The sequence below is a fragment of the Ascaphus truei genome, chromosome 1, assembly GCF_040206685.1.
Source record: "Ascaphus truei isolate aAscTru1 chromosome 1, aAscTru1.hap1, whole genome shotgun sequence".
Lineage (NCBI taxonomy): Eukaryota > Metazoa > Chordata > Amphibia > Anura > Ascaphidae > Ascaphus > Ascaphus truei.
The window spans coordinates 156,607,021-156,627,853 of record NC_134483.1 but is presented as its reverse complement, the minus strand read 5'-3'; the positions used below and the strand labels follow the sequence as shown (position 1 = coordinate 156,627,853).

At 39.6% G+C, this 20,833-nt stretch overlaps 1 protein-coding gene across 38 annotated transcripts in view; it reads right to left on the bottom strand.

Moving 5' to 3' along the window:
• PTPRD (protein tyrosine phosphatase receptor type D) overlaps positions 1-20,833 on the bottom strand; it is a 1,925,499-nt gene that overhangs the window by 616,708 nt on the left and 1,287,958 nt on the right. For all 38 annotated transcript variants that reach the window (XM_075596164.1, XM_075596174.1, XM_075596156.1 and 35 more), the window contains exon 7: positions 6,959-6,999. The gene's annotated coding sequence lies outside the window, so the exon portion shown is untranslated. The remainder of the gene's footprint in view (positions 1-6,958; positions 7,000-20,833) is intronic.

The following is a 20,833-nucleotide window of genomic DNA, read 5'->3' as shown; positions in this document are numbered from 1 at the left end:
AATGTATGATGTAGTTATTAGAAATGTGATTGCAATTTACGCTGTATTTATAAAAATGTATAAAACTGCTTTGTCACATTTTGCAGCGGGTTATACACTGTATATCATGTTCAAAAATCTGTGTTTTTAAATTGGAGCTAAGAAAAAAATGTGAAAATGCATCAATAAATGTTGATGCATGAAGCTGCCTGCACTTGTGTCAGCTAATGAGGAGTTTTTGACACACAAGAGGGTGTAAACAAGTGTTTTATTTTTTTGTATTTAATAACTCTGCCACATGAGAGGTGGCTCCAAGTCATCTGACCAGTGATGTGTATATTTAGATATTTTACTATTTTTCAACACACTTAATACATACAGTACTGCTTAATACATACTGTTGACCACTGTAGCGATTTCCTGTGTGGGAAAATTTACATTTTGTGAAACATTTAGCCATGCTAAACGATGGCGTTTCAATCATAAAACATTATGTACAGCATTCTCCTCTTTGGCCAACTCAGAAAATCTGACTATTTCCTCCTACTTATTTTCAAGATTATGATTTGTGCTTTGGTTATTTCTCTTTAGCATTTTACTAAAGTAAAAGCAAAAAGCAGTTCATATGATTGTTTAATCTTAGGCAAATTGTTTGCATGCTATTATATTTAAAGGTACAGAATGGGAAATACTTTACTATTTTTATGTAACTATGAATAATCTTTTTAAATGTTTGTAAACATTAAAGGCGCTAAAATAAGTACAAACCGTGTTCTAAAACACCATATTGAACACAACTCATTATCCCTTGCTGAACATAAAGCTTTGTCTGTCATATAAAATAGAAAACAGTTCCGCAGACTGGATCACACACACACACACACACACACACACACACACACACACACACACACACACACACACACACACACACACACACACACACACACACACACACACACACACACACACACACACACACACACACACACACACTGCTGCTGCTACACGCATAAACACTGCTGCTGACACACACACACACACACACACACACACACACACACACACACACACACACACACACACACACACACACACACACACACACACACACACACACACACTGCTGCTGCTACACCCATAAACACTGCTGCTGACACACACACACACACACACACACACACACAATTCCTAAATATGCTGGGGTTACTTTAACACCTGACCTCATTTCATTTGGTGAATTGTTAACCAAGATAATCTGAATTGCTAGAGTGGGACTGAAAACAAATATGTTTAACATCCACACAAATACATACTGTACAGTATAATGTTGCTATTGAATTTCATTTAAATGCCTCCAACTGTTGCCATATTGTGAGGGTCCAGGTGAAGGAAGGTGGAATGGTAAAAGAATCCTTGTAGTAAAAAAACTAAAACATATATCCAATAAAGCTATGTATATCAAGCATGTAAGAGTCATTTCTATTAATTATAGACCAACATTATCATAATCTTACAAATATGTTTTGTGATATCATTTAAAACAAGGATATGTTCAAGCAAAGCCAAACTTTTGCTTTGCAGTTTACATGGATTGTGTGCACATATTAATCATATAAGGCTTTGGGTTACTTACCGGTATTACCATTACATAGGAAAACAATGAAAGATAGAGCTGTATTATAATAGCACCAACCAATACACTGAAGCCTCTTAAAATAATTTCTCTCTCATTATTTTCCTTTTTTATTCTGTGGTGAAACGTAATCTCTGATGATATACAGTACTGCATGAGCAGCTGTCAGAATGCCAACGTACGATCGTCTGCATGTACAGTAGTAGGTTGCATATGCTGTGATCTGCTGCCTACTGCTGTTTGAATGAGGACAGAAACAAGATCACCTTGAAAAGTAATGATAAAGTGGGTTCTTCAAGTTGGCTTTCTTTAAAAATCACCTTAGCAAAATCCTCAGTTATGTGATACACATTAAAAATAAAATAAAATGTTGACTTAATAGCCGATGTGTCTATAAACCATGCCTTATGCGAAAGGAGAAATATTCCTCATATTTGTGCTTATTCAATATGCTGTTAAAGTTGCCTCTCCAAGTTAGGGTAACATTTAGCCCAATTCCAGTGAGATAACCATAGAGTGGTTAGAACCTTTGCCTTACAAAAAGTTGATTCTCTGAACAATTTTTTTTTAAAACTAGCTCCTTGTCTGAAACCAATATATAAATACCCATAGATAGAGACCTCGCTCGAAAACCCCTTGTTGGTTAGGGCGTGCTGCCTAGGGAGTGGGTATATGAACAGACGAGTGTATCTAGAGAGGTACACAGAATAGAATCCCTTTATAGGCGCACCGCCCCGCAGACCGTTATGGAATAAATGGAATAAATGTGGTCAGGGGAAAAAAATACAAAAGAAGTGTTACTCATCTTTTTATTATCAAATTTTGAGGCACATTTCAAATGGCAGAGAGGATCTGTACAATACATCAGGGGTGCGCAAATGTTTTTGTCTGTGCCCCCTTGCCTACGCCCCTCTGACCTTTTTCTCTGGCATCATCTGACGTCCCGACATCATGTGAAGTCGCGCAATATGCAGCCATTTGACTGAAAGGCGTTGTCATAGTAATACGTTGCCAGAAGCCGCCAGAGACAAGGTAAGAGGGAGTTATAGAGGCCTCATGCGCTCCCTCGTCATTTAATTTACATTTTGTGGGGAAGCGCGCTGGGCTTCTGTAAGCGCCTCGCCCACCTTCCCTCTTGAAAATCTAGCATCCCCCTGTTTGCTCACCCCTGAAATACATTAATGTAGCAGCATACTACTTGGCTTCTTGGCAGATGCTGAAGTGTCCGGTTTGTAGTACTAGAAATTATGGTAATAGATATATACAGTATATAAATACTGTATCTAATTTTATGATGGTGAGTCAATTAGGGTCTATTGCATCACTTCTGGACAAAGAGTTCTTGTTGTTAGACTGTCCCTGCATGCTAATACTGCGTGGGTTCCAAGGCTCACAATATTATGGCTATTTTTGTGAAAGTGTTCTGTATACCGAAAGAATGCTCTAATTTTTCACGGAATGTGTTATCCTTAGCATGTTGTTTTTACTTTTGAAATGTTCATGACTTCTGCTTTACTTATGCTATAATAACACACACAATTGTTTTCTACAGACTGTGATATTAACTCTGTTTTAACAGAGTTTGATGACATAGCCTTCTATTCAATATGCTGTGAAGATGTCTTCCCTATTTTTTCCATATTGGAGAAGCTCCTTTAAAATCAATGGCACTTCTCTAGCATGAGAAAGAGATAATTTCACACGTTGCATAGAGGGTCCTGACAGTTACATAGCTACAAGAAAAGAAGCCTGTACCATGCATAAGGATAATGTGAAATAAATATGTTGACAAAGAGGTCTCATTGTGTTTTAGCTTTGAAGAGCCTAAAAGGAACAATTTCACCAATGGCCCACAACTGAATGCTGGTGTCAACTTGAACATTCTGTTGTCCAGTAGAAAATATGTACACCACCCGGCTACTTTTCTGTAATATAATTTAGTCATCATTTTATGGATTTGCTAGGTCACTATTTCTGCAATCCAGGCTTCGGTGCATAATATTGATGATGTATAATATTGTAGACAGAAGCTTTAAGTAGAATATTAAGGAATTTGGAAAATAAAGCGATAGCTTTGTATGTTCATTTGCATTTCTTTGGTGCTTATATTGTATGTTTTGCCTACCGTAATTTGGTTGTTTTAGGGGGTTATTCCTTAAAGTGCAATAATGCGAATTTGGTACTACCACATGCAAATTCCCATTCAAGTCAATGGGAGTTTCTGTGTGGTAGTGAACGACTGGACTGTCCCACTTCAATGAATAACCTCTTACAGTCGGGAAAAGGCTCTAGGAAGGAGTGTGACACGTGCTCTACAGTATGTTGTGTCTTATTGTGCTCTGCGCTGTGGAGGATTTTTGTAACTTTTTCACTCAACACAATTTGATGTCAGGTACCTTTCCTGGGAATAAGTTAACTATGTCAGTAATATAACTCAGGAGCCCTGTCCGTTAATATCGGCAATAAACATCTACATACTTTAATTAAGGCTACGGCCCAGTGCTCTGCTGCACGTGCGCCTGGTGGAGCACGCATAGATTACAGCCGCGGTCTGCGGACTGTAGATGAGCTATGGGATGTGCGGGGTAGTGGCCATGTCTGCGAATGGTGTCTGAGTAATGCGCGTGCACCCGTATGCCAACGTGCACGTTTCGCATAACAACGCTTCCTCAAGGCAGGTAAAAGGAAGCGTTGTTACGCGAAACGCATGCATCGGAGTACGGGTGCACGCGCATTACTCAAACGCCTACACGTGAGTCAGCTGGCAGCACTGTCTACCGGCATCTGCAGCGTGCTTACAATACTAAGTGGCTTCTTTATTGGATTGTCCAAGGGAGCATTTTTAACCAGTAGTTTGTTTCAATCTGTCTGTACTGTACAAGATAAGTGCACATCTGTGCACTCTACTTATGAGTTACTATTGATCTACCCTCTCACTAGCACTGACCCTTTATTGACCATCTTTGATTAACAGAGCAGGTGTCGGGTCAGTGCCGTTTAACCTCATAGCTACACCAATGTACCGAGTGAATAATCTTTTATATACAAAGGTATACTCTATGTGTGAGGGTCACAGGCAACCCAAACATTGAGTTGTCCCTGCTGTTTCTACCAGTGTAGCTAGTGTATGTATTAGTGCTATACATTTGCTATAATTCATCTGGCTGGGGAATACATTAACCCCTACATACCCAGTTTCAACACACCTAGGACTTACCATCTATCCAGGTGACTGGGTTTCATTTCATAACCCTGATTTTACTATCTACACTATACAGCAACGGGATTTCCACCACTACCTGTTTTACTCTTTGTAGTACCTAGCTAGCTAGTTATTGGTGTCGCAGTACCATGATTATTGTTCATAGCTACTGGCAGACCAAGCTAGGGTCAACTTCTGTGGCCGTTGTGTTTACTGTGTATTCAGGATATGTGCACTGATACTTACAACAACAGTTGAGTTTTTACACCTCTGGTTACTCTCACAGGTGTTTCATCATATCCACCTGTCCTGATTGCAGGACACTCCCTTTGAGTGCTCCTGTCATCTTTATTGTTGATCCAGAACCTGGCATTACATGTTCAGAATTTAGGGTCCAAGCGTTTAATTCCAGCGTTTTATTCCCCAATATTTTAATAGTGGTTTATTAAAGTTTGTTTTTAATTCTTTCATATCTCACCCATTAGATGTACAGAGTGCCCAAAACTAGGTTTCTTTTCTCTGTTCGTTATCATATCTGCCCTTCCATTGGCTGCCCACCGAGCACGTGACCGCGTCGCGGCATGGAAAGACAACATTCTTGTCTTCCCTGCCAGCGTACGCATCACAGCGCTTTGCGCGCATGCCGCAGCACGTGCCGCAGCAGCCACTGGGGACTTACCCATACTCTGACAAATAGAAGACCAGAGAGGGAATACATATCCTGAGCTATTTCTCTTTAAGCACTGCTGTTTTATAGCAGTGTTTGTACTCGGACTTATAAAAAACAAAGTACTTTTGTATATTACTAACTGTATTCACTTTGTAGCCTATTTCATTTATTGTATCTTACAGTATTTTGATTAACTGTTACCTATTTACACAGTACATTGCAAGCCATAGGGACCTTTCTTATTTTGCTACCTGAGGCATAGCCGCAATTGCATAAGTTGTGTAAGGTTATCTCCATACATTATATAAGTTATGATGGGTAAAAAAAGTGACTACAACCCTCCACCGTACAGTGTACAGCAAATTAAAATACCCCTTGAGAGCACATTCACATGTCTCAGACAGGTCTGTAATCCTGCCCTACACCAGCATCTCCTAGCATGCAGTGCTTCCACTGCAGCCAGGGATTCTGGGAAATCACATGCAAATGAGCACACAGTCACACCTTTTGTTAATATGGACATGAAGCAAAAGGTGACACTGTGTGCTCATTAGTATGTCATTTCCCAGTCCCAGAATCCCTGGCTGCAGTGGAAGAGATAATGGGGAAAAGCAGGGTTGCAGACCTGTCGGAGACATGTGCATGTGCTCACAAGGGATATTTTTTATTTACTGTAAGGTTATCTGGAAGAGCTTTTGGAACCTAATCTAACTGAGATGGTAGAAAATATATTTCAAGTATGCAAGATATTAACAGAGCATTAATTCACAGGAATGATATTGCAATAAAATACAATAAGGATTTTCATTGATTTCTCTAAACTACAGTGTGTATAAATTGAAACAATATCCACTTAATGCAGTGTTCAAGTGGTGACAAATGATACTGCCAATTATATAAATGTACATACAGTATTGTCCGCCTTACATTCATGAATGGTAATTCTAGTCTATTAATCAAAGCAATGAATCATTCTTTAGAATTTTCAGTGAGTGCTACTATTGTTTGAAATAAATGCTAGCAGTATTTAAGGACAGTGACAGCCCTAGATAAGAAGAGACATTTAGGTTATCCCATTAATTGTGAATTTGACAGTAATAATCCAAGTTGGTAGTGATAAAAAAAAAAGAATGACTGTCAATGACCAAAATAGGTGACATTATATGTGTGTGTCTATGTGTATATATATATATATATATATATATATATATATATATATATGTGTATATGTATATATATGTACGTGTGAAATATAATATGTGTATAATTTGTGTCCTCATCCATCATATTGAAACACCCTTACTAGCCCCTCTTGTTATAAATCCACAACAATTTTATCCCAACAGTGACCAAAAGAGCGCCTGCTTGCCATATTAGATAAACCAGCACAGTATATTGAATTTCAGTCCGTTAAAGAATAGAAAATAGTGTTTACTTCATAATGAAATGATAGACAACCATTGTGCCTTACCTCGTTTCTCCTTTATAGTTGCTGTATTCCAATCCTGTAGCCTAATTAAAGAAAAGAAACACAAAATAACATAATTGGCATAACAACATTTCATATTAATATTGAAAAGCAACAGTAATGCTGAAATGCATGTCCTTCAGCCTCATATAACAATACAAGCTTAACAACGTTACACACTTACTTACTAAATAAGAAACAACGAGAGAAATACAACTGGCTATTGCCACTAAAATGAAAATACTCAGAATATAGAATATGCACAGACAACACATTTTACTTATTCACCCAATATATTCAACAGACTTTAAAAATACAAGTAGTAATTTAAGGCACAAATGATATTTAAATATACTTAGGTTCTTTTTTTTCTACTTTCCATAAATTATTGTCAGTTCAAAGTTTAAATTTTAAAAATGGTGTAATAAATAGTCAAATGTTTATATAAGCTTCATAAGCTTCAAAATTGTTAGAGCCTTTTCTATTATATTGTGACACATGGGCCCATGGTCTATTGCTTAAATTGTGACTAACCGTGTAAGATATATGCATGCAATATGTGGCGGTGTAAAAAGTGAACATTTGCTGTGTTAATACGATTTTTCTGTACAAAAGCATTAAAAGACACCTTATTCACATACATATTCTGTGACAAAAGACATGGTTGGTTAATGGATGGTAAAAATTCTAACTTCAAGTTAAGATGGGTTCTTTTTCAACAGTGGGTTTGCACAGAAATGCCACACACACACACATTGTAATGACTAGGTCTCATGGATTCTGCCTGCTATATTGAGATATTAATGAAGTCAGACTTTGCATGCTTCTCATTTGAACTATTACAGGGAGTGTGTTCTGATGGAATCTGTACATCTGTGCAGACATTGCTTATGGTTTATCGATCCCTTTATTTTAACCTACAATTTGACATGCTTACAGTATATTGTTTTATTCACTACTTGGCTATGGCACAATCTTTGCAGTTTTAGTAAGAACTAAAAAAAAGAAGAGTAAACTTGTAACACACATGCGTTTCAAGCACTACCATCTACTTTTCTTTCCTCTACAAAACACAGATGCAGAGGTTTAAATCAAAATGTGCAAGGTACCTTTTTGAAGAAAAAAAAAGAATAATTAAGTAATAATCCCCGAAGAACAGGGCATTACTGGCCAATAATGGCTACGGGCATGGGCGAAGTGACGCGGTGACGTCACGTCACGTGGTGCCTCTGATTCTCAGACTGCCGATGCCAGTGCTGCACAAACATGATCTGTGCTTGTATACCAATGAAGGAATTCGCATAGAGGCTACAAATTAGCTAAGTATATCCACAACATTGTTACACAGTAGAGTGGTTGTTGCTAGCCATTGGAGACATTAAGATGCTTATATATCGCTTTCACTAGTGAGAGGTATTCCCGAGAAAACTTGACAGCGATGTTGGAGCTGTGCTGTTGCATAGCAAATAGCGTTCATATGTCAGTTTAGCTGCATAGTTACCCCCCAGCTACAGTACTATTGTTAAACATCTAGAGACAGGCAGTTCCAAGTAAAATTTGACAGCGATGTTGGAGCTGTGCTGCTTTATAGTAAACAGCGTTCATATGTGAGCTTAGTTACACAGCAATTTCCTTGCAACAACACATCTGTGCAAACACTTATAATCAACATAATTACTGTTATTCAACATAGGGTAACTTTAACTCATATCAATTCTGGTATTTGTATGTTGTTTCCTAAAGCTATGGGTTAATTTGATGTTCTGAAGTGATTTGTTGCCATTTGAACTGTGTATTTTAGCTATGTGATTAGCAGTGGCATCTATAGATGCGTTCTATTGATATAAGACTTCATTACCTACATCTGTGGATATAATTTTACATCTGAACACAATTTGCAAGAGCAAGCAGTGGATATGATATCATCAGTATTATGGCATATTAATTGTACATATCCAACAGTTATGAAGTATTGATAGCTATTGTTATATTTCAAGGCAGCAGTAATCAGAAAATATAGCACCACATGTTAGTTTTTATTGTATATTTTATTTTTCACATTATCATCACGGTTATTCACTGTATATATTCACATAAAATTAAACAAAATTAGTGTGGTGTGCACCACAAATGTACTTTCTGTGAATGACCTTGTGACCAAGTCACAATTTTCATTCAATTGTTAATACTACAAACACATGCTACACCCATAAAAACTGCTGCTGACACACACACACACACACACACACAAAACATAGCACCTGTACACACACACAGCAACTCAACACACACAGCATCACCACACACAACACAGCAGCTCTACACACACAAACTGCTGATACACACAAACTTTGCTGCTGCTGCTACACCCATAAACACTGCTTTAATGTTTTTGAGAGATATTTGCCAAATTCTGCATGTTCAACAGAGTTAACCCCCCCCCCCCCCATAAATAAATCAATATTAGTTTTACAAGACCCTTAAAAATATTTGAAGTATACAGTAAAAGTGTTGTGCCTAGGGTATATAGAGCAATTATTTCTAAACTTTTTTTGGTTAAGGAACCCTATGTGAAATACCAAAAGAAATGCTTTCCACTTCAGGCTTGCAATGCAATGTCTGTTTGGGAAGAGGCACATCAGAATACCCAAAGCAAAGTCTTGTTTTCCACTTGTCATAATCTCAAAATTAAATTAAATAATGTGTGTGAAGGCTATAATAGTTAAAATCAGTTCGCCAGGGCCATCAACAGACCATTGTCATGGGAGACCAGGCAATTTGCACCTTTTTAACTATGATCCTTCACTGAGCAAAACCATGTAATTAAATAAATGTAAGTTTATTCGCACAAATTCGCTTACACACAATGGAACACAAAATACAGACAAAAAGACACACTTACTGGGGATCTGGGGTTGAAAACTAGACTTTCCTAGGTGCAGGAAACCCTAAATAAGAGCTTTACCCTGACCGGGACTTAGCCCGGAATCTCCTGGAACCCAAATCGGCGTGAAGTTCCACACGCCACTGCTCCCATCTCTTCTGAGAACTTGGACTTTCTTGACCGTGAGTTACTGCCAATCCTAGAACTGAAAGCGACATCAGATCGTGTGCTACTTTCGATTTTGAGAACTTGGATGCAAAAGTCGGGACATACAGTAGCATCTGGCAGGCAGGCTTTTCTGGATTGAAATTGAAGCCGGTTTCTCTGCTATTCGCGCAAGAGCAACGCTGAAAAGCCGTCCGCGCTCTTTCTACTGGAGAACTCGAATCTCATTGGCTCACAGGTTCTTTATAGTACTCTGAGTTTCATTCATGAAACTCAGCAGCCAATCATCGAGTGGGAATATTCCCAGCAATCAAACAAAGCCAAGCGGGTAAGAAAAGCCAGGTCAATGGCTAATATTAAATAGCCAGGAGACCTGCGCAAGCCTGGCACCTCACTCCCTGGCTATCTCAATGCCACCCGCTAGGACAGGCTCCCTCACGTCTGGCAGAGCAATTGGCATCCTAGATGACAGCCATTGTTCTCCTGACCTGGGTACTCAGCCCTTCCCTGCTAACCAAATGCTTTTCTCACCTCTGGCATCCTCTGGTTTCTTTGAACTCCGATGTCCAGCAGACTTACCGACGCCTGTCTGGACATGGGTTCCGAATGTAAAATCACATTACACACAGTACATTTATAAAGTATATTTTAATAAACTGGGTATCTGTTCTAATATACTTTCTGAGTCTCTGCGTATAGGGGACATATCATGCATGATTCCCGGGTACATTTTTAGGGGAGCCGACAACTCCGGACCCCAAAGACCTAGGCGCATTCTGAAAACAATTCCTCCGCAAAACCCCCCTTGAAACTCATACCATAGCAATCCCTGATCTCTGGCATGCCAGGACAGGGAAAAAACACATCAATTACTTTTATTTAAGTAATAATCCCTGAAGAACAGGGCATTATTGGCCATTAATGTCCTGTTCTGAGGGGATTATTACTATTATAGGCTAAATGTAGGCTTATTTCATAAATAATAGACACTTTTGTATAGTTAAATAGATTTTTTTATTCAAATAAAATGGTAAATACATGAAACCACCTCTATATACTCTTACACTATCTATATCCACACACTGCCGCCCCCTCTGTGTACACAGACACACACACACACACAGCAGAAGCTCACACACAAACTGCTGCTACACACACACACACACACACACACACACACACACACACACACACACACACACACACACACACACACACACACACACACACACACACACACACACACACACACACCACACAACACAGTGCCTCTACACACACACACACACACACTGGAGCTCTAGACACACAACACAGCACCTCCTCTACACTCACTACACAGAACCTCTACACACACAGCAGCAGCTCTACACACACACAAACTCTGCTGCTACACACACATGCTACACCCATAAACACTGCTACTGACACACACTGGAGCTCTATACACACACACATCAGCTCTACACTCACACAAACTGCTGCTACACATACAACAGCACAACACACACACACACTGCAGCCACAATAAAAAAATGCAGCCACTTACTAAACTTTGCACTCTCCCCCCCAGCTCTACACACAACACAGAACCTCTACACCCCCCCCCCCCACTACACACACACAACATTGCACCTCTATACACAACACACTTACTTCTTTGCAGTCTCTCCCCCCCCCCCCCAATTCAACTGAATCTTCTCAGAAAATCTCAGTCAGTTTGGGAGGGGGAGGAGTCAAACCGTGGCTGATACTTTTTGACCAATCCCCTGCCATGTCTCAGAGCTTTTACTTAATTCAAACCAATCCCCTGCCCCAGCTGTTCTGAAAGCTGATTGGCTGGAAATAAACCGATTGAAAACTGCATTTTGCAAGCTGCTGAAATTCAGGGCATTACTGTGGATAATGCCCGGAATTTTAACCAATCAGAGAGCAGGGTTTTCAATAATGCCCTGAATTTTACTGCTTTAGCCTATAATACATGTTATACATTGGAAACAGTACAATGTTACTGGGTCCAAGAGCTAACTGTCTTGGACCCTTATACACGAATCAGGGTTAACCAAAACGGGCTTAACCTTTATTTGAGAGCCTGGTTACCCCCTATCATCACAACCATGTTTTCACTTAACAATAATGAACCAAGCAGTCAAACTCTAGTTATCCCTGAAGCATCTTGCTTAGATATATATAGCCTTGAAAATATGGCCTTTCGATGACCCTTCACTGACCGAACTGAGCTTGGACCATTCTGAATAAATCTAGTGAAATGAGATGAATCAGAAAGGATCTAGTTTCTAAAAATAAAATAAAAAAAATAAAACATGATGGGGAGGCATCACACTTGTCAAAAGCTGGAGCCATACCTTTGCTTTGAAGTTTTAGCTAAAAAATATTTCATTCATTTGTCCTGTGGACCTTGTTAAATCACTCATAACTTAATCTGGGTGTTGTTTATACAGTACAATGACAAACCATGATATATCCCCTATGCAGTCAGTTATTTTATACATGTATGTGGAGAAACACTGTGTTTAATGTTACCTGTATTTACAAGATAAAGGGATTTGCTCACTAACTCTTATTGTGGTCAGTCATTGGGATCTTTAAGTACAGTAACAAAATGCATAGCCAATAGGCACATGAATGCTGTTTCATTTTATATGATCCAGTTTATCAGGCTTAAATCACATTTTCTTGCACCCCTCATAGCATTTATTCTTATTTTCTGAATTTAATAGGTTAATCTCAAAACTCAAGACTTTTGTTTGCAGTTGATTACATAATTTGGCTCCTAAATAATATAAATGTAGGGAAGATCTAAAAAAAACATTTTGCAGTTAGAATTGGGAGCTTTAAGTGATAAATATTAGCAAACATTTTTAAATTATGTCATTTGTATAAGTGATAGGTAGTATATCTACACAATGCTGCAGTATTTTGTATATTCAAGTATTAAATGATAATAAAAATAAGTAAATATGAAATCCTGTGCAGCCCTCAGAAAACCTCTGAGTTTTAATGCAAGGCATTATTTGGTCCCAGTGCACAAAATAATTGGCTCTGCAGAGAAAGTTGATAAGAAATAAAATGAGATGACTGCCAAAGCAAAACTCTATCTGAAATGACACTGTCACCAAAGGTTTCTCTAACCTGATCTTCATTTTGGCTTATCATTTTCAGAAACTGTAAAATGGCTTCAGTTGTCTGAAAGCGTACCCTGAGTTGAAAGGGATTGATTTGGTTGCCAAGTGCAAATGGCCTGCATTAACCTGCCACGGATATCGGAATATGTTGATAGGAGAATGCTGTTGAGAAAATGGTCTTTAAAAATTGTTTGATCTCTGATTTCTAAACCACATTTGAACAGTAATGTGATTGGTATATTTGCTACGTATTCCTTTTGGATCCAAAAGGTGTTTTGTCTGCTCAACAAACAAGAACATTTGAAATCAAGTGATTGGCTAACTTAATACTGATTGTACTTGTATGCATTCTTCAGTGAATCCTAAACATACACAGAAGAGAAGCATCGAGTTCTAATGCATATTTTAAAGTTGATTCATTTTTTACATAGCATTTGGTATTTGAGATCCTACATTATTCCTCCTCGTTCAAACATATAAACAGAAATATACATTATCTTAATCTTGCCCCCATACATCTTGGTAATGTATGATCTGAAGGCTTTAATGCTGTTATTAGTCATTTCTTTATTTCAATATGGTATATACGTGCAAAATAGCTTGATATACAGATGTAGCCAACATTATAGCAACCTAAGGCTCGCTCCTGTGGGTGAAATAACATGAAATTAATGCAATTCAGCTCCCAGGATCCTATGGATTTACCTATGTAAAAAAAAATAAAAAGGGACTGAGCAAGGTGGGGAATTGACATTTGGAGATACTCATAAATATAGTAAACTGCTCACATGCAGTCCATTATACACTTACAGTAGCAGTGAAAACGTGATGATATATCATACGTGTTTCACTGTTTTTTTTAATAAAGTTATGAAACTAAACAGAAAAGTTACAGTTTCCAGTAGTGAAGCAGTGCATTTTTATGCTGTTATATAGTCCAGTTTCTCAAACCATGTACTGTACATTCCTTTAGAGTGAAAGCAATCGGACAATCTATAATAATAAAAGAGAGTATGATAGTCTGTCTCTCTGTCATGGCTCCAACACCATAAAACCTAGACACCTCCAACTTTGCAGGCATAGTAAGGGGACTTTAGGGGTGTGCACCTTGGTGTTCCTTTTTTATTTGTATTTAAACAAATAAATTCTATCAGTGATTACATTTTCTCTTACAAGCAAGTCAGTCACTGGGTGTTGCTCCTGGTAGCCTATGCATCTGGCACGTAATATCATAATGCGCATAGCCTGGTGCAGATTAGGAGAGTCAGATAGCTATAACATTTACATAGAAAGCAGATGAAGAAAGAGAGGAAGTCCGTTGACACGTGAGTGGAAAGCTAGAATGCTGGAGAAGGAGAGAAAGGTGGAAATAATATGGGGACATCATAAGGTATTAAAGGAAAGAGATGATGAGGAGGAGGAGAGAGAAAGGGAGGGAGGGAAGACTGGGAGAGAAAAGGGGACTAAGGGAGAGTGAGAAGGCGGTGAGAAGAGGAGAGTGTGAGGGATGAGAGTGTGAGGGATGAGAGTGTGAGGGATGAGAGTGTGAGGGATGAGAGTGTGAGGGAGGAGAGTGTGAGGGAGGAGAGTGTGAGGGAGGAGAGTGTGAGGGAGGAGAGTGTGAGGGAGGAGGGAGACAGTGAGGGAGGGAGACAGTGAGGGAGGGAGAGAGGGAGGGAGGGTGAGAGGGAGGGTGAGAGGGAGGGTGAGAGGGAGGGAGGGTGAGAGGGAGGGAGGGTGAGAGGGAGGGATGGAGGGTGAGAGGGAGGGATGGAGGGTGAGAGGGAGGGATGGAGGGTGAGAGGGAGGGAGTAGGGTGAGAGGGAGGGAGGGTGAGAGGGTGAGAGGGAGGGAGGGTGAGAGGGTGAGAGGGAGGGAGGGAGAGAGGGAGAAAGGGAGAGAGGGAGACCCGTGCAATGCCAGGCTTTATGACTCCAAAGTACTGCGATCCATAAGAAACTGGGCATTTTAGCTAGTGTAAAATATAGAGAAGTACACTGCAACACAGTAATCAGAGCACCAGACAAAAGCAAAAATATAGCGAGAGGAAGCTTGGGCTATGAAAACTGAAAGGCAGAATAACTGATAAATTTTATGGTACTACAGCTCAACCCCGTTATAATGCGATCCGTTACAACGCGAATCCGCTTATAACGGGATGCATGAGTGGTTCCCAATTTTCGTATTTCTGAATACTTTACAACATGATTATTGGCATCTTAAATACTTTATTGTACAATGCATACAATTGTACATTATTTCTAACGCGATCCGCTTATAGCGCAATGTGATTCTTTGGACCCCAAGCACAGCGTTATAAGGGGGTTGAGCTGTATTAACTATAACAGAGGAAAGAGACATTGAGATTAATATAGCAATAGCTAACATTAGACAACATTAAAGTAAGTAAGCATAACATTACATTTGGGTCCACTTTCTCATAATTTAGCAGAAAATACATTGTTAGTTATGCTACTATGAATCACTGCACTTGCTGAGGATCCACATAAATCCATAAAATGGGACCTAGAAAGCATCAAACGTGTAATACAGCGGCCTGTGGAATTTGAGAAATTCTCTCCCTCAACTCAGACACAGCTCAACCCCATTATAGTGCGATCCGCTACAAAGCGGATTTGCTTATAACGCGGTGAGAGTGTAGCTGCCGTTTTTAAAAAAAAATGTTTAAAAAAAATCTATTCAATTCTTTATAAAAGCTTAAAAGAAAGCTTGCTGGTTCAAACCCAATCTTACCTTCCCTCTCTGCAACAAAGGATAGAAGAGTTCATGAGATATGCCCCATGGACCTCTAGGATGAGCCAGCTTTCTTCTCTAGCATTGCAAGGGCTTGTGGTATTACAGGGAATTGCAGAAATTTACTGTGTCAGTGTGAGAGTCTGTATGTGAAGGAGGAGGATGCAGGGAGTGCTCGGTGTGTGAGAGTCTGTATGTGAAGGAGGAGGAGGCAGGGAGTGCTCAGTGTGAGTGTGTATGTGAGGGAGGAAGCAGGGAGTGTTCGGTTTGCTGCAAGCTGGAGAGTAAGCTGCTCTGACTTCACTGCGATGGAAATGCTACCTGAAACTGTGCTCCTTTTAATGCCATGTGTTACTCCAAATCTAGCTACCAGACAACCACACTGCTTCCTGCCTTTTAAAGTATACCCCCATAAAAAAATATATATATATATATTATGTTTGCATATTTTTTTGTTTGTTTTTAAAAAAAATGTATACAATGCTGCAACCAAGAAAAGGAAGAGAAGCAAAACACCCTCCTTGCGTGATGTTGGGTGGTCGTTGTTTGTACTTCTAGGCAGCAGCAAAGGGCCATGCCACAATCCAGATCACACACACAACACACACCCAACAAACACACACACAACACATCCTGGCTTCTGCACAAAGCTTGAGATCCTCCCCCTCTTAACCACACAAGCTTCTCCAGACTGCTTGTGATCTCTCTCACAAACACAAACACACAAGGAAGGAGAGAGTGGGGCTTGCTCCGGGCTATTCCGACAGACAGCTATAACACATACTGGCTTCTCCAGCCTGCGTGCGATCCTCCCCCTCTTCACCCCACATTGCTTCTCTTGCACGTGCCCTGCCCCCTCCACTCCCTGGAAGCTAATGTAGCAGAGCTGCAGATGCCGGGTAAGTCATTGTGGTGGCCATTTTATTTCCTCGCGATCTTGGTTAGAACACAGTGGCAACAGGTGGACCCCAACCACTGCGTTATAAAGGGGTTCAGCTGTATTTGTATCTCTCAGAAATTGCTTAAGCGACACCATTCCAATCTATTTAACCTCAGTTCTAAACAATTCAAAACAAAAAGGTGGCACAAACAAATATTATGAACAATGTGCAAACTTTATGTATACATTTAATGGAAAAAAATTAAATTGTCCTCTCATGGTGGGAGAGGAGGTGCTACAACTCATGCTTAGTTGAAAAGTTTGGTGCTGTCTTCTTATGGAAGTAGTGGTAATAATCAATAGTGAATGGCAGAACATAGAGTAGTGTTGACCCCTCATGGAATGCAGGCTATGGAATCTGGATTGGCCCACCATGGAGGTATGAAAAACCAACGCAGAAAAATGTCAAGAAAAGTAAGGCAAGACATCTTTTTAATACATACAACTACCCCAAGGTGCAAGTGTAACTCGGCCCTAACTCCTCCCAATTACTCCATAAATTCTTCATCTCATCACAGTTAGATGCAGACATACCAGAAAATGGCGCAACTAAGATTAATACATCAACCCTGCCTGGTGCAGGTATATTTCAGTGCGAGTTGTGATAACATAATGACTTTATGTCAACATTTTGACATTGAAGTAATAAGGCAAAGAGGCAATTTAGGGTTCTGCCAGTCATTAAAATGAACACAATAAAGGAATCCAAACATGCTTAGGAATTTATAAGGGTGTCTTAAATATGGAGTCTGGAATCAAAAAGTATGCAAGGGTTATAGCAGGAAAAGAGACAGGCTGTGTGGTCCAAGTGGGCCTTTACTGCTGTCAATTTCTACATTTTTACGTTTTTATATTTGTCCTTAAAAGCATACTATCAAAGTAGAAATAGCAACAATATATGCATTAGGTATCTCTATGCACACTATAGCAGGCAATTACATTTGTTGGTTAATTTCTCAAAGAGTTTGAATAAGGATCAATGAGGACTTTTTGATTAAATAACTCTATGCTCTATGAGGAAATGGTCCATGGGAAAAGTAATTAAAGTCTGTTAGTATAGTTCCTTTGCTTGTTAAGGTAGAAGTGGTAAGAACTAAAAGTGAACAAGAACGTTCTTGTTTTATTGAAGCTTATGTCTGCAAGCTTTGCTTTGACTGACACGTTATTTTCTCTGCACCCCGATCTATTTTCTGCCTCACTAAGCTTTTTAAAACTCTGCATACGTTCTTCCTCTTATCCTGTACAGTAATCCTATAGACACAGCGTTCATGTTCATTCATTCAGTTGGTTCAAAGCAGCTGCTTGGTCCTGGAGACAATTTATGTTACAATGTCAATGATCACAAAACAGTAAAAAGTGCACAATGTTGTGTGAGTATAAAAAAGTATAATACTGTAGTGTATACAGAAGGGGATACAGTGCTCTTACCACAATATGTTTCGCAGACTAATCTGCTTCGTTAAGCGGACAAAGCAGATTAGTCTGTGAAACATATATATATATACATACATACATACTGCTGCGGCCAGCTTTAAGCTAACAAATGCCCGTGATTTTCCGGGGCTTTTTTCGGCTGGCGCCAAACTTGGCCGCGGGCCAGCCACATCTTCCCAGCCTCCCTTCCTTCCTCCGCGACCCCTGGCTGCTCCGCCTCTGCTTCCCCTGATCCCCCATATCCCCCACACATACAGCATGATCCCCAGCATCACAGATGTGCCCTCTGGATGCCGGCGGAACGGAGGCAACGGAGGCAACAAAGGCAACGGAGGCACCAGTGCCGCGCGGCACGCATCGGGGAAAAACCGCGCCTGCACGAGGTTTTAAATTACCCGCTGTGGCGGCCGCTTTAGACTCAGGGCGGCCGCCACTGTTTGTACAGGTATGTGAAAAAGAAAGTACACCCTCTTTGAATTCTATGGTTTTACATATCAGGACATAATAACAATCATCTGTTCCTTAGCAGGTCTTAAAATTAGGTAAATACAGCCTCAGATGAACAACAGCACATGACATATTACACTGTGTCATGATTTATTTAACAAAAATAAAGCCAAAATGGAGAAGCCATGTGTGAAAAACTAAGTATACCTTATGATTCAATAGCGTGTAGAACCACCTTTAGCAGCAATAGCTTGAAGTAATCGTTTTCTGTATGACTTTATCAGTCTCTCACATCGTTGTGGAGGAATTTTGGACCATTCTTCTTTACAATGTTGCTTCAGTTCATTGAGGTTTGTGGGCATTTGTTTATGCACAGCTCTCTTAAGGTCCAGCCACAGCATTTCAATCGGGTTGAGGTCTGGACTTTGACTGGGCCATTGCAACACCTTGATTCTTTTCTTTTTCAGCCATTCTGTTGTAGATTTGCTGGTGTGCTTGGGATCATTGTCCTGTTGCATGACACAATTTCGGCCAAGCTTTAGCTGTCGGACAGATGGCCTCACATTTGACTCTAGAATACTTTGGTATACAGAGGAGTTCATGGTCGACTCAATGACTGCAAGGTTCCCAGATCCTGTGGCTGCAAAACAAGCCCAAATCATCACCCCTCCACCACCGTGCTTGACAACTGGTATGAGGTGTTTGTGCTGATATGCTGTGTTTAGTTTTCGCCAAACGTGGCACTGTGCATTATGGCCAAACATCTCCACTTTGGTCTGGTCTGTCCAAAGGACATTGTTCCAGAAGTCTTGTGGTTTGTTCAGATGCAACTTTACAAACCTAAGCCGTGCTGCCATGTTCTTTTTAGAGAGAAGAGGCTTTCTTCTGGCAACCCTTCCAAACAAACCATACTTGTTCAGTCTTTTCCTAATTGTACTGCCATGAACTTTAACATTTAACATGCTAACTGAGGCCTGTAGAGTCTGATATGTAACTCTTGATTTTTTTGTTGCAATTTCTCTGAGCATTGCACGGTCTGACCTTGGGGTGAATTTGGTGGGACTTCCACTCCTGGGAAGATTGGCAGCTTTCTTGAATGTTTTCCACTTTGAATAATCTTTCTCATTGTAGAATGATGGACTTTAAATTGTTTGCAAATGGCCTTATAACCCTTCCCAGAATGATGGACAGCAACAATTGCTTCTCTAAGATCATTGCTGATGTCTTTCCTCTTTGGCATTGTGTTAACACACACCTGAATGTTCCAGACCAGCAAACTACTAAAACTTTGGCTTTTATAGAGGTGGTCACACTTGCTGGTGATCATTTAATCAAGGGCATTTGATTAGCAGCACCTGTCTGCTACTTATAATCTTAATTCCTATGGAAGCAGTAAGGGTGTACTTAGTTTTTCACACATGGCTTCTCCATTTTGGTTTTATTGTTGTTAAATATATCATGACACGGTGTAATATGTCATGTGTTGTTGTTCATCTGAGGTTGTATTTACCTAATTTTTAGACCTGCTAAGGAACAGATGATTGTTATTATGTCCTGATATGTAAAACCATAGAATTCAACGAGGGTGCACTTTCTTTTTCACACAGCTGTATACAGAAGGGCATACAAAGATAGAGTCAATTAGTTATACTTGACAGAAGAAACCATGAGCACTTCCATCAATCAGCACATATAGCAAAAATAATTGTAAGATTACTTCAATCATAAGCAATACAATTATGAGACTACAGAGCCTATCAAATAACTCAAACTGTTATGAAAGATCATGCATTCATTTGAAGATATGCAGAGATCTGGAAACAGTGAGTAGATAAATTAATTTTATTAACACATTTTACTACACTACCAAAGCATATTTTAAGATTGTTTCTGTTTCTCTGCATGCCTCTTCTTTCAGAAATGAAATAATTATCATTTTCATAGCAAAATAGATGCTTTATAGACTCTCATTTCCATAAACAGTCATCCCATTATAAAACATCTAATTAATTTACATTAACACATTTTCTATACCAATAATTTCTAAATGCATGGTAAATTGTTAAGCTTGCCTGTGGAGTTACTGGGGAGACAATAACAGACAGGAC